The sequence below is a fragment of the Canis lupus genome, chromosome 15 (assembly GCF_048164855.1).
Source record: "Canis lupus baileyi chromosome 15, mCanLup2.hap1, whole genome shotgun sequence".
Lineage (NCBI taxonomy): Eukaryota > Metazoa > Chordata > Mammalia > Carnivora > Canidae > Canis > Canis lupus.
In genome coordinates, this window is record NC_132852.1 from 42,782,237 (window position 1) to 42,797,098 (window position 14,862).

Genomic DNA, 14,862 nt, shown 5'->3' on the forward strand with positions numbered 1-14,862 from the left:
GTATATCTGCCAAATAGATAAATAAGATCTCATTTTTTAAAAAGATTTTATTTATTCATGAGAGACATACAGAGAGAGGCAGAGACACAGGCAGAGGGAAAAGTATGCTCCATGTGGGGACTCCAATGTGGGACTCGATCCTAGGACCCTGGGATCACACCCTAGCCAAAGGCAGACACTCAACCCCTGAGCACCCAGGTGTCCCAATAAATATGATCTTAAAAAAAAAAAAAAAAAAAAAAAAAGGCTCTCACAAGGCATTTGGATCATAGCTGGGGGATCAGACTCGGGGCAAGACCGAAACCAAATCAGGTAAGATCACAGTGGTGGAGAAACCAGTATGTAAAGGAAATTTGCTGAGGCGTGGATGGCTTCTAAACTACACACACCAGTTCCATTTCTTCCACAATTATTGACCAAGAAATGCGGGCATTCCTTTAAATCACCTTTAAATTACCTGAAATCTATGTCACGTTCGAAATGAATCTTGAGAGCAAGCTTATCAACAACACATGCATTCTTAAAGACCTCATTAAAATAACTATCTATTAAAGTCCATAGTTCAGAAATAAATTTAGGAACTAAATTAACAGGAAAAGCAGACAGAGGGGATGGGAGATAATTATCATGACGTGTCACAGAGAGTGTTATTTAATTAACCATAATAATAAGAATTATGTGCTGTTCCACATTTGCAATTTCTTAGCTATTTAGTTTGCTGCCAAAACATTAAAAAGGAAATAGAAGAGTAACAAAAAGAATAACTGAGCATGGAGCTTTCTAACAAATGAATGTGTTGGTGCTTTGTCCCCACGACCAGGCCAGTTGATCCTGGAGTTTATCGTTCTGGTGTTTGCTTTATGTGCCGTGACAGTGTCCTAGTGCTCGTGGCTTGGAAATCTCGGAAGACTGCCTGCTAGGGGGGCAAGGGGGCCTGCACGCCCTGGCCAGTTGGGTCCCCACCACTCCCTGTGCCCACTCGTAGGTACGACATGGTGAGTGGCAGACACATGGATGTGAGTTCCCGGGCCTTCCCGCCTCATAGACTGGCTGGTGGGGCTGGGCTGGGCCCCTCTGTCGGCCCCGCAGCTCCCAGGGACTGGTCCCCGACCATCCGATGGAATATTTACATGTCAGTGTCATTTAGAAGCCACTGGCCAAAAAGTCTCCAAATGCTCTTTATTGAACAAAAAGGTGCTCAAATAAACATGAAATCCCTGAGAATGGTTTTTGTCTTCACACTTTCTGTGTAATTCGATTGCTTTAATTTATGTGCACCTTTCCCAACAGCATCACAGGTGGTGCTGAGGCCCCTAGACAAGCCCACGCGGCCGTAATCAGACACCCCAGTCACTGGGACGAATCCAGAAATTGGGGCGAGAGCATCACCATTACTTTTTTAAAGTCCCCTGAAAGTTGAGACTCAGGCACTCACTGTTTCTTCTACCACGGCCTAGAAAGAGACGCGTTCCTGGAAGGAGGGGGAAGCTGAGGACTCACGGTAGGGAATTTCTGAAACCGCAAGTTCCTTTAGAGATGGGAAGCTCTCCACGTTTGCTCCCTACAACATCCTTAAAATGTGTGGCTCCCTTTCGCCTCCATCTGGTTGCATCACCACGCCCGGGGAGTTCCGTGCGGCAAGAATCTCCCATCAGTCCCCCCGCTCTCTGCCCTGCAGATGGGTCCCCTCGGGTACAGCACCTGCTCCCACCCTTTCTGTCGGGCTCTGCTCTGCCCAGCACGTGTCATGTGCCCTCGAGTGGCCTGGCTTCGGCCACCTTCCAGAGGACACCTCCATGCCCCAGATCTACCGCCACCAGAGCACCCCGCCAGCGTCTGGCGCCAGGCTCCCCGGACCCTCCCACCCACCCAGCCAGGACCCTGGAACCTTCCATGGAGATTTTTGTTCGTTTGTCGAATCGTATTTCTAATTCATCACATATTTGCTAAGTGGTTTTTCCTATCAGCCGCCCTATTTGTATGCGCGGAGCGTCCTCTGCAATCCCTCAGAATGTGTTCACTGTCCGTGTTTTGTTTCACTTTCTTCCATTTCTCATAAAAGCACTTTTTCCTTAAAGAGATATTTCTGTTTCTGTATTGAACTTGGCACCTTCCCTCCTTCCCACTGTTGGTTTTCCCAGACACAGCGTGGTCCTGCCCTTGAGGCGAGGAGGCTCTCTGCACTAGGGTGCAGATGCAGAGGATGGAGAGTGGGGGTGCGTTTCTGCAACAAGGCGGGGATCCGTGTTCCTGCAGAGAGTGAGGGGCTCTGGCCTTTCAGGGAGCGGCAGTGGGACTGGGGACAGAGCATTGTCCCATGGAGAGTGGATTCCTCTCGGACTCCTGTCCCCACCACGGCTGTGGCTTTCCCCCGGGCACGGCTCACTTCTCTGGGCCCAGCACCTGCTGGATGGGGGTCCTGGCTGTCGGAGCACCTGCTGAGTGGGGGTCCTGGCTGCCCAAGCACCTGCTGGGTGGGAGTCCTGGCTGCTGGAGCACCTGCTGGGTGGGGGTCTTGGCTGTTAGAGCACCAGCTGGGTGGGGGTCCTGGCTGCTGGAGTGCCTGCTGGGGATCCTGGCTGCTGGAACACCTGCTGGGTGGGGGTCTTGGCTGCCAGAGCACCTGCTGGGGCTCCTGGCTGCCAGAGCCCACCCTCTGCACACTGTGTGTCACATGGTGCTCCCCGCTTTTCCATGGCTCACCCCGTCTTCTCCCAGCCTCCAGGTCTGTGGCTTTTCTGAGCCCTGCTAGGAATCCTACCTTTCAAACCATCCTCTCTTTCCCTGCACGGGATCACTGATTCCAGCTGATTTACTTTTTTTTTTTTAATTGAAATTCAATTTGCCAACATATAGCATAACACCCAGTGCTCATCCCACCAAGTGCCCCCCTCAGTGCCCGTCACCCAGTCACCCCATCCCCCCACCCACCTCCCCTTCCACTACCCTTTGTTCATTTCCCAGAGTTAGGTGTCTCTCATATTTTGTCACCCTCACTGATATTTCCCACTCATTTTCTCTCCTTTCCCTTATAATCCCTTTCACTATTTCTTATATTCCACATATGAGTGAAACTATATAATGTTTGTCCTTCTCTGATTGACTTATTTCACTCAGCATAATACCCTCCAGTTCCATCCACGTTGAAGCAAATGGTTTCTAATGGCTGAGTAATATTCCATTGTATATATAAACCACATCTTCTTTATCCACTCATCTTCCGATGGACACCGAGGCTCCTTCCACAGTTTGGCTATTGTGGCCATTGCTGCTATAAACATCGGGGTGCAGGTGTCCCAGCGTTTCATTGCATCTGTATCTTTGGGGTAAATCCCCAGCAGTGCAATTGCTGGGTCGTAGGGCAGGTCTATTTTTAACTCTTTGAGGAACCTCCACACATTTTCCAGAGTGGCTGCACCAGTTCACATTCCCACCAACAGTGTGAGAGGGTTCCCCTTTCTCTACATCCTCTCCAACATTTGTTGTTTCCTGTCTTGTTAATGTTCCCCATTCTCACTGGTGTGAGGTGGTATCTCATTGTGGTTTTGATTTGTAATTCCCTGATGGCCAGTGACACGGAGCATTTTTCTCATGTGTGTGTTGGCCATGACTATGTCTTCCTCTGTGAGATTTCTGTTCATGTCTTTTGCCCATTTCATGATTGGATTGTTTGTTTCTTTGCTGTTGAGTTGAATAAGTTCTTTATAGAACTTTATAGATCTTGGAAACTAGCCCTTTATCTGATACGTCATTTGCAAATATCTTCTCCCATTCTATAGGTTGTCTTTTAGTTTTGTTGACTGTATCCTTTGCTGTGCAAAAGCTTCTTATCTTGATGAAGTCCCAATAGTTCATTTTTGCTTTTATTTCCCTTGCCTTCATAGATGTATTTTGCAAGAAGTTGCTGTGGCCAAATTCAAAAAGGGTGTTGCCTGTGTTCTCCTCTAGGATTTTGATGGAATCTTGTCTCACAATTAGATCTTTCATCCATTTTGAATTTATCTTTGTGTATAATTTTCATCCTCAATCTGGTTCCATCTGCTAGAAACCCCCCAGTTGCTGCCGACTCTTCAGGTCTCCTGGTGGAAACCCTCCTACCCTCTATTTTGTATTTCTGTTGTTGTGGTGGTGCTGGAGGAAGCAGGCAAAGAGCACATGTGCTAAAGCACCCACTTCTAAAAGGGCTTCTCTTTTATTTTCCTTCATATCAACTTGTCTCGGGCCAAATTTGGCTTTAAGACCAACTCCTGGAAAAACATGTCATGTCATACCTGGGGTCATTGCCGCCACCTCCAGCTGGGGCCTGTGTGCGAAGGAGGCTCCCCGCTTGGCTCAAAGAGCCTTTAAACTAACCGCCCACCTCACACACCCTGCGGCTCTGAGGAGTCTGGGCCTGTCCTTGTTTGCTGACATCTGTCGGGAAGGACGGTCCAATGGTTTTCCTTTGCTGGCTTGTGGTCCTCACAGAGGGGGTGCGTGCCATGTGCTGGGACAGGTGTCCCTACGTTCAGAGAGGCTGTGGGGCCACTCAGGGGGGTGAGTGTAAGAGCCAAGAGTCACCAGCAAGGCCAGGAGCAGAGAGAGGTGAGGAGGGACCCCTCCAGTCTTCAGAGGGAGCCCAGCCCTGTGGACGCCTTGATCTCAGGCTTCCCACTGCCAGATGGTGAGATGAAGCATTTCTGTTGCATGAGCCCCCATTTGCACCATTTCCAGTTCTGTGTCATGGCAGCCTCCATACACTGCACTTGTCAAGGCCTTAATCCCAGCTCAGGTGGCATATTGTCTACAGGAAGGGGTGTGTGTGCAGAAGTCACCCGGTGCTGGGCCTCCTTCCATCCATGGCTCTGCTGTGTGGAGGGCCCCACTCCCTTTGCTGCTCAGACAGCAAAGAGGAAAGGGGAAAGGGCAGAGGGAGTCTTAGAAGATTTTGGGAGCCAGGCCTGGACCTGGAAGCCATGGCATTCATCCCTCTCTAAGGAAAAGCACATATACAGGAAGTCCGTGTGTGGTAGGACACTTGTGGTCTCCGGTCGTCTTCCTGCCCTTCCTGCTCCATGTGTGTAAGGACAGGCTTCCATCCTCATGGAGCAAAGGTGGCTGCCACGTTCCAGCCATCACAGTTGCACTGCAAGCCACAGAGAGGAGCAAAAGCAGAACACCAAACAGGCTGTTCCGCCTGCTGGGTCAGCTCCTTGCATTCATCTTTCTAGAAGTTTCTCTCCACATTTATACTCACCTCCCACTGGACTTACCCAGAGAGCTACCCCAGTGCCAGAGGGGGCTGGGAAAGGTGCTTACCCCAAGTGGCTGCCGGTCTTGGTGAAGTTAGCAGCAGTGGGAAGCAGGGGGGAGGCAACCAGCAACCTGAGCTTCTGCGGCAAGCAGTTCTCACTTTTGTGGGAAATGAGGTGAGTTATTTTTTTGGATATACCAGCATCTCTTCACTGATTCATTCTGAGGCAGCACATACCTCGGAGTCGGTAGGAGTAACTCATGTGATGATTTTTTTAATAAGCTGGAACGACCAGAATGCTCCTGTTATTAGTCAAGGTCATCAATCAGCCTTGAACCTGCGTGAATTCTTCTCTCAGGGAGCAGATGGTATAGTGTCCAACAGCCACCGACTGCTCCTCTACACCCTGAGCTCACAGAAAAGCCTCAGTTATCAAAAAGGGATTTTTAAAATTCTTTGAAAGTTTATTAAATAAAGTCAGTTAATTATAAACATAAAAAAGAAGAAAAACCCAGCATTTGGGGGTTCAAGGTCTAATTTGATTTTATTCCTTTTTCATGTTGCCCTTCATTAGAACTTTTCCAAAATGTCACTAAAGGTTTAGCACGTGTGGATTTTTTTATGAGTTCTTTTAATACATAAGTGAATGAATTTTATCTACATAAAAGTAGAAGAATAAGTAAGAACTTAAGGTCCACAGGGCAAGTCCTGGCTTTCTCCCAGCCCTCCTGCTCCCGTTGGCGCGTCTCCGACTGCGTCCTGGGCGTTGTGTGGAGCTAGCCTGCGCCACACTTGCTGTCTTTTCCCCAGGGGTAAGGGCTCCTCTGAAGTTTGCTTCCTCTGGTTCATGAGGCACAACCGCACACAGGTTGCCGCCCCTGTCAGATGGGCGCAGGACGTGGCGATGCCGGGCGACATCTCGTGGAATGTTCCAACCCTGTGGAGGGAGGACAGGCACTTCCCATATCCGGTGGTGGCGCGGGGGCCTCGGCAACCAGCGTCCCACATGTCTTTGCCTGTTTGCCCGAGTGTATCTGTAGGCTGAATTCTTGGTGATGGAAGTGTTGGGTCAAGTGCTGTGCGCATTTCAGATGTTTAAAAATAATGTGGACATTCCCGCCCGATGCTCTCTGCATATAAACGATTCCTTTCCGCCACAGTGAGTGGGAGTCTACCCCACATTCTTATCAGGGCTGTGTATGACCAATTTTTAACCTTGGTCTGCCTGACAGGGAGAAATTTTTGGTTTTGTTGAAAGAATATACTTAACTAACTTTAGAAAAATAGACAAAAGGGACGTGGATAAAGCTTTCAAAAATAAATAAATAAATAAACGCAAAAAGCCATGCACCAAAATTCTTAAGGTCAAAAATGGGCTTTAACATGCATCTGGTGCAATTTCTTGTTGCATCAAGTCGTGCTGATAAGTCCCCAACACGGCCCATCCCCTGACACATATGTACAGTTGGGTATGTGTGCCCGCGTCTGCAGAGACGAAGAGGTCTCCATCACCAACTAACTCTGACAGTGAATCAAGTTGTTGCTTATATTTTTTACAGCAGAACAGAACAGGGCATCGATATTACACAACATAGACCTATTTCATGGATGGTTTGGCTGACCCTGGGTTCTTCCGGCGAAACGAACACATGTCCCCTGGGAAGAGAAAGCTTTGTTCCTGTTTCTCCTTCAGCTGAGCACCGGCCCTGCAGAAGAACTGGGTACCTGGAACAACCCGGGGGTGCCAGCAGGGGCGGCAGTGGGACAGGGAGGGCCGTGGGGCTGTGGGCCGGCCGAGGACAGCCCTGCCTCCTCTCCTGTCACCCGCTCTGCCATCGAAGCCACTGCTATCTGGGCATTCCATCGTGGGCAGCCAAGACTATTCCTAGTGGACTCCCAGGGCTTCCTTCGCTGTTAACTTCCAAGTCGGGGGTGGGGGCGTGGGGAGGTTGGACCCCTGGGCACTGGAAACAAGGGCTCTTTGCTTGCTCTCCCGACACAACCTCACAGATAACATCCCCCTGTTGTAGACTGTCATCCGCAGCTGAAAAGTTCTACTTTTAAGAGCAATTTTAGGTCTCCTACGAGGACAGGGAGGCTTCAGTAGCCAAGGTCAATGTCTCCTAAGGCCTGGCAAGGTATCTGTCTTACTCTCCAGGGTGTATGTGAGCACTTGTGGGCGAATGACCCTGCAGCTGAGCTGAAGGCACCTGTCCCCACGCCCACGGGGTACTCGCGGAGGCACCCGCTTTCTCCCTGCCCCTGCCTGTGTGTGAGCTCCCTTCCCTGGGCTTCTCCTGCTGGCCTGCCTAGTTCTCACTGTGGTCGCTGAAGCCACGCTGGAAGGACCTTGTGGCTGCCTGAGGCCACACAGCTGCCAGGGGGGAGGGGAGTTATGGGACACACGCACATGCCTTGGTGACTTGCCTATCTCCTATCTGCCCCCATGTCACCCATCCTCGCCAGTGCAGGTCTCTCCATCGGGACATGTGTCCCACATGGTTCATTGGGTGGTGTGTCCCAGTTGCTCTGAGTGAGGCAGGGCGACCTCAGCTCTCAGGGAGTCTGGTTGACAGGCCTGCCCCACCAGGACCCCCCTGGGATCTCGACCCCTGCGCTCTGGTGGGTGACGGCACACCAGTTCACGGCCCCGGGCGCTCCAGCCTCCCTGAGCAGCTAGATGCACACCGTGGGGGTGGACGGCTCCAGGATGGGCCTCTGGTCAGTGCACTTGTGCCTCTGCGCCCAGAGAGCATGAGCACCTATGTGGGTGGCACCAATCCATCAGGGCAGCTGTCTTCTTCTGTCAGCGATGGAGGGTGGGGGGCCTCAATTACTCCGTGGCCGCGGCCCACATGGGGACCCAGTGTGGTGTCTGGGGAGGATTCCTGCTCCACCTCCGCCCTGCCTGCATACGTGGTGAACCGGACTGCCTGCCCAGCATCTTTACACTCTGAGCTTATTTCCGGTTTGCAGATAACCTACCTCTTATGGAGACTGCCCAGGAATCCCCCGTCCCGCATCCCCGGTCCTGATACAGACGCACTCGTAATTTCTACATGAATAGAAGCCTAAGTGCTGGTTAGCTTTCACGGAACGCAACGGGAGTGAGACAGAAATTCGCCTGGCAGCACATGAATATCAATCACTTCTATTATGATCCCTGCACTTGTGAAGAATGTCTTGACAAATCAACAAAAGCTGGCTCCTCCGCTCACGGAACTGGCATGGAGCTGGAAACCAGAGCAAGTGGCAAATGCATTTCGTAGTGCACTGAGCACAGAATAGCTTTGTTACCGTGGTTCTAATTTCTGGTGGTTTCTTTTTTTCAAGTTGTCATGATATGTGTCTTCTTCAGATAAAAAAAATCATGGTCTTGAAGGAGGTGCCGTGTGGGCTGGGCCCGTTGCTGTCTGGAGGCGCATGGCACTTCTCTGGAGAAGCCCTTCCTCGGTTCCGGTGGCCCTGGGCACCACCGTTTCTACCTCGAGTGGTGGGTTCCCTTTCTTTATCTCGATCACCAAAATCTCCCTACCCCTTGCCCACAGCCACCGAGAACCCTTCTGGAGGCTGGGCACCCGCCGATGACTATCAGGCACTTATCACAAACCCATGCCTTACTGGAAGGCACGGACTGACAGTCGGACGTGCTTGAGTCAGTCCCTCGTTGGCACTTTCCTAGGGACAATGGTGGGTAAGTAGCAGAAAGGTCAGACGGCAAGGGCTTTACCAGTTTGGATTTCGGGGGGTGGAGGGAGACAGAGCTGAAAGCAACAGCCACATAGGCAGGGTCCGCTTTCCCGTTTTGGACATTCACACAACCTCTTGCGCTGTATTTGTGATTAGTGGGGCTGCAGTGACGACCTCAGGATGGGCCCCACCCCAGGCTGGTGTCATTGTCGAGGGGCGTGTGTGAGTACAGGCATGGGTACCAGGAGTGGGAGGAAGAGCGGAGCCATGTCTCTGCGATCAGGAGTCATCAGAGATGCAGTGCCTGCAGTCAGGGGACAGGCAGGAGGGAAAGGACCGCAGATTAACTCCTGGCCCCTCTGCGCCTGGGACGGTGGCTGCTGTCGCTTTAAGCCATGCAGGCCATAGGGCTTTGTCACAGCTCCCCTAGGAGACCACGCGGCCCGTGTACTGGGTCACGGATGGCGGGTGCTGGGGTCTTCAGTGGGAGCTGAGTTTCGCCCAGACACCTGCTGCCCAGCCCCCCTCCCCGCCCCCCTGGGCCGTGCTCCAGGGACAGCACATGACACACAGAGCCCTGAGCAGGACAACCATCGGCTCCGCCACAGTGCCTCCACCCCTGCTCTGACCTAACATGACCGTGTCTGCTACTGAAATGCCCACGTTTAGGGCACTTTCCTGCAAATCCTCCACGGCTCCAGCCGAGAGCTCCTGCCTCCTTTCCTCATGGGCATGCTGGTCCCTGCTCCAGCAGCTGCGGCACTCGCTCAACTTCCCCTCAGAGCTTCCTCCCCAGCCCTCGTCTCCTCACCAGCGTGTGTCTTTGGGGAGACGGGACCCTTGTGTGCACATCACCATGCTTCCTGGTTGTTGCATTTGCAGGATCCACGCGGCACCTCCTGGCATGCCCAGCACCCCCTCTTTGGGGAAATGGTCTGATTCCAGGCTAAGAACATCCCCATTCTTGGGGTGTCTGAGGCTCCATCGGTGAAGCATCTGCCCTCAGCTCAGGTCGTGACCCCAGGGTCCTGGGATCGAGCCCCCATGTCAGGCTCCCCGCTCAACGGGGAGCCTGCTTCTCCCTCTCCCACTCCTGTTCCCCCTGCTTGTCCGTGCTCACTCTTTCTCTCTCTCTCTCAAATAAATAAATAAAATCTCAAAAAAAAAAAAATAGAACCATCCCTGCTCTCTGCATCTGGGATGAAGCTGATCTTTGAGGTTGGCGTAAGAGGCCTGGTTGACTCAATGTGTTCAGGGACAGCAGCATCGAGCCAATGACATCCTGCATCCTCTGCCACAGTGGTGCCGGAATCGGATCTGGGACGCAGCCCCTCAGAGTCCCACACACCCAGACACCAGATACAACAGAGGGGGCGCAGGCCGGTGATGCACTAATGGTACGCAGGGCTTCCCTCCTGGGAGCTGGGGTGGGCAGGTGGCTTGCTGCAGGGGTTGGTGGTCCTGCTGGGCTGGGTGGCTGCAGCAGGGGAGGGCGTGGGAGGTCCCTGAGGGCTGTGCGACTCCTCTCCCCCTGACACCACTGACTCACACCCTCGAATGGACGACTCTTTTTTCCAAGGCCCCTCTGGGTGTCCTCTCTATTCAAATATCTGTGTGTTCAAGCTTGGGGCGATGCCAGCTCTCCTCAATTCCAAACTCGAGCTTTTCTTCTGCTGCAGGCGTCAGTGTGAATGACCCACGGCCTCTACAGCGAAGCCTCACTAAGCCTGAATTCGCTGTCCTCTCCCAAATCTCATGGGACCTCCTGGGTCCTTGGCACAGCCAAGGGTGGTGTGTGAAGCACCCAGCAGCCCGTCCTGTCCTGTCCCCCCACACTCTGGGTCCGAAACTGTTGACGCAGGTGGAGTCCCACTTTGCCCACAACGCTGGTAACAGAGCTGACCCCCAACGGTGAATCAGGTTACGCCACCCTTACGCTGGAACCCCCAGGGACCCAGGCGGCCCCCTGCAGGCAGCACCCTCCCGCTCCTGGCCTTTCCCACGCTGCCCCTTATTCCCCAAATGCCTCCATTCTTCAACACCCTAAGATCTGCCCTTCTCTGGGTCTCATTCAGGTCCTCCAGCCTCGATGCCAGCTGCTTCTGCTGATCTGAAATCCTCTGGAAAAGACTGGCGTGTGCCCACCTCCTGGAGAAACCGAGGCAGCACCCATCGCACAGAGCACATGGCTAAGGGTCCGCAGCAAGTCTGGACCCGTGGAGCCCAGGTGCCATGTTCTTCACGCGCGTCCGCGGAAACGGGCACAGGCCGCGCGCTCCGAGGGAGGCCGGGTTCGCCCGGTGTGGAATCTTCCCGAGCTCTCCGTGTTCTGAGCGTCTAAATCTGCCTCCAGGACCCGCTCCTCATCTCTTCCTGTTAGCCTGTCAGCAGATGGTCTGTTAGGCTCTGCCCGCCGAGGCCCGCCGCCGACCTGTTGCGCCGGGGAAATGAGAGGGTAGGACGTGTAACATTTCTCAGTAAAAGGAAGCTACGGAGAGGCTGAATGAAGGCCCAGGAACCTTCTCTCAATGGCCAAGGGTGGACGCAGAAGGCGCGGCCTCCTGACCTCAGCTCTGCCGCCGGGAAGCCGTCCTGTCCCCTGGCGCCCTCCTCCCCGGCGGTGGGTGGTCGAGGCCTCTGGCTAACGGCCCCCTCCGGAGGCGGGGTGCTGTGACCGGGCGCTTCCCTAAAGCCTCCAAATTAGCGCTGGGACCACGTTTGAGTTCCGAGGGAGCCCCGATGTCCCCAGGTCTTGGCGAGTGCGAGAAGGCAAATATAAAGTATTCTTCATCAACCTTCGAGTCAGCGTATCGCCGGCAGCGACTGTGAATGGAAGTCATGGAATGATTGGCAAAGAATGTTTGGAATCAAATGGAAAGCGCTGCCAGGGAAGCCTAGTCAGTGAATTAATGATTTTAATTAATGTCTTGAATTCGCTTTATTATTTTTTTCAGCAGCGTGTTCCCCAGGCAGCCCCGCCCTCCTCGTGCTGGAGGAGTTTGTATCTCCTGGAGACCTGCAGAGCCCTTCTGCCGCCAGGCCAAAGGCCTCTGCCCCGCTGGGCCCAGGGCAGGTGGGTGGGGTTTGCGGGGTTTGGGCCGTCCGGCTCGTGCCCCGGGGCCTGAGCACCACATGTCCTCAGGGGAGCTCTCCTTCACATCGGATCCCAGAAAGAAAAGACATAGACACAAGGCGCAGCAGCCAACCCAGAAGCCCATGTGAAAGGTACGTGTTGGGACAAGCCGCTGAGATCTGGGATTGCTTGTTAGTGTGGCAAAGCTGACCAATACAAGAAGTGAAGAATATTTATTTAGCTACTGAGCTCACTAGCTTTGGGTTTGGCTTGGCTTCTCAGCTTTGGGATAACTTCTGGTGCATGAATATTACAGGAAGAGTGAGAGCCATACATTTATTTTGAGCTTCTCAAGTGAATAAATTATCATCATAACACGCGGCTTGAAAGTATCATAAAACCCGAATTAACCACGACCCTGGAGGTGATGGAGCCCTCCCACTCCCGGGTGGTCCCTCGGCCTGTCTTGACTGTCTTCAGTGACGGGGAGCAGGTCACATGACACTGCAGATAGTTTCACCCCGATTTGCGGACAGCTCCACCGCGAGGGCGGTTTGTTCTTGGACCTGGGACTTCAGACAGGACCACTCTCATCTCCTATGGCAGCACAACTGATTTCCACAAGCACAGCGCATGTCTCTTCTCCAGGGCTCATGAGGCCACACCCAAGGGTTTGGGGTCCTAGCCCCACCTCACCTAGTTGTTAGCAGAACTCCCTCCCTCCCAGCTGTGGAACTCATGACAGTTTGCTTGTGGGAGGTCAGTAGGAGAGTCCTTGACTTCTTCAAGCTTTGTCTTTCAGAGAAGGTCTGGCTTCCCCTGCTTAGGTCAGGCCCACCCAGGCTCTCTGGCTTCACAGGAACACAAGTCAACTGGATAAGGACATTTATTATTCCTGTGAGGTCCCACCACCTTCGCTGCAGAATATAACCCAGTCTTGGGAGCGATACCCTTCAGCCCACAGGCCCTCCCCCCATGTTGGAGGCAAGGGGATCATGGGGGCATACACCCCAGAGGCAGGGATCTCAAGCCATCTTACAATTCTCCCTGCACACCTGGGTTTAGGACTAGCCTCTGGACACTCTCTTGTCGCATCAAGTTCGGGTGGTCGGTCTGCCCACCTGCTTCTCTGTGCCCTCATCTCTGAGGTCGTGGGGCTGTCCTGAGGGTGATAGAGCAGCAAAGCCTGTGTGGCTTGGCCAGTGACAAACACGGGGCAGGGTGCGGGGCTGCTCCTGGGAACCCAAGTGGGCGTCTGCCTGGGAAGTCCAGGGGTGCCGCCCCGGCTGGGCCTCAGGAACTGCACACCGAGGCCTGCCCTTCCCTCACCGCCTGCCATGTGCCTGATGCCAACCTTCTGTTCTGGGGTCTGCGGGCCCCACACCCAGAGCCTACGGGTGCCCTGGGGACCCCCACAGTGAACCCACTCCACGCCCACTAGGTTGAGTGAGAGATTTGGGCTGGACGCACTCCAGTCACAAGGAGTGGGTCCGGCCCTGCCGGGTATGGATTCACACACAGATGCACGGCCCACCAGGCTCTGCACTTGGCTGTTGTCCACGGGGGGCTCAGCCTCTAGGGATGTGTGACCGGGACGGCATCCCCGCAGTCAGCTCACTGCTAGGCCCCGGGTGCACTGCTAGCCCTGGAAGAGGGCTTCCCAGACAGCGGCTGTGACCTTCCCTGCAGGCTGCATACTCCCGCACCAGCAGCTGGAGACGGGGTCCTGCCTGGCTGGGGTGGGACCCCCAGGGTGAAGGCGGGGGCGAGCGTTCCTCCCCTGGGTTTCCCTTGGCGACCTCTGCGTACCTCAGGGTCGGGGGGAGACACGTGTTCCGGGCCTGGATGATCTTACGTTAGTCTAGTTTTCCTCAAACCTGGCGCAACACTGATTCTATCGAGTTCCAGAAGCCCTCCGGGAGAGCCAGGGCAGTGGGCAGGTTGGTTCCTGGGAGAAGGAGGTGGGTCTACAGCCAAACGACATAGTGTTGACTTTTCTTCTCTGGGGGCCGCGGAGTGCCAGGTGCCAGGGCTCAGGGTCAGTGGGTCTCCTCCCCAGGATCCTGGGTTTTCCTTTACCTTAAGGAATAGTGCGACACGTCCTCGTGCAAAGGCAGAAGCTCTGGTTGCTATGGCAATAGCCAATCTGAGGAAGCTGTGACCTAAATCATGACTGAGAACGATCTCCCTTGTCAGGATCGTCACGGTTACCACTTCCCCGGATTCGGCTGCGCAGCCGGGTTACCTAACATGAACCCTTTTACCTCAGGAAGAGTGAGGCCGACTTCTCCGGCAGCCAGAGCTGTTAGGGAACGTGTGCTCCATGCCGGTCGGCTACGGAGAGGCGACCCTGAGCTCGAGGCAGGCCGCCTCTGAGGGTGCTGTGGCGCGGCTCACCCGACAGCCAATAGCAGACACCGCACGGCGCTTGCACACCCACGCACACCCCACCATGCCACACTCACATGCCATGCAGAACGTGAGACTCCCTGACACACCACACACACATTGTGCACAAGTGCACACCCTAGACACACCACACATACATTGTGCACAAGTGCATATCCCAGACACACCCCACACACACTGTGCACAAGTGCACACCCCAGACACACCACACATACATTGTGCACGAGTGCATACCCCGACACACACGACACACACTGCACAAGTGCACATCCCCCTGACACACCACACACACGCACTGTGCGCAAGTGCACACCCCAGACACACCACACATACACTGTGCACAAGTGCACACCGCAGACACACCACACACACACTGTGCACAAGTGCACATCTCCCACACACCACACACACTGTGCACAAGTGCACACCCCCAGACACACCACACACACTGGTACAA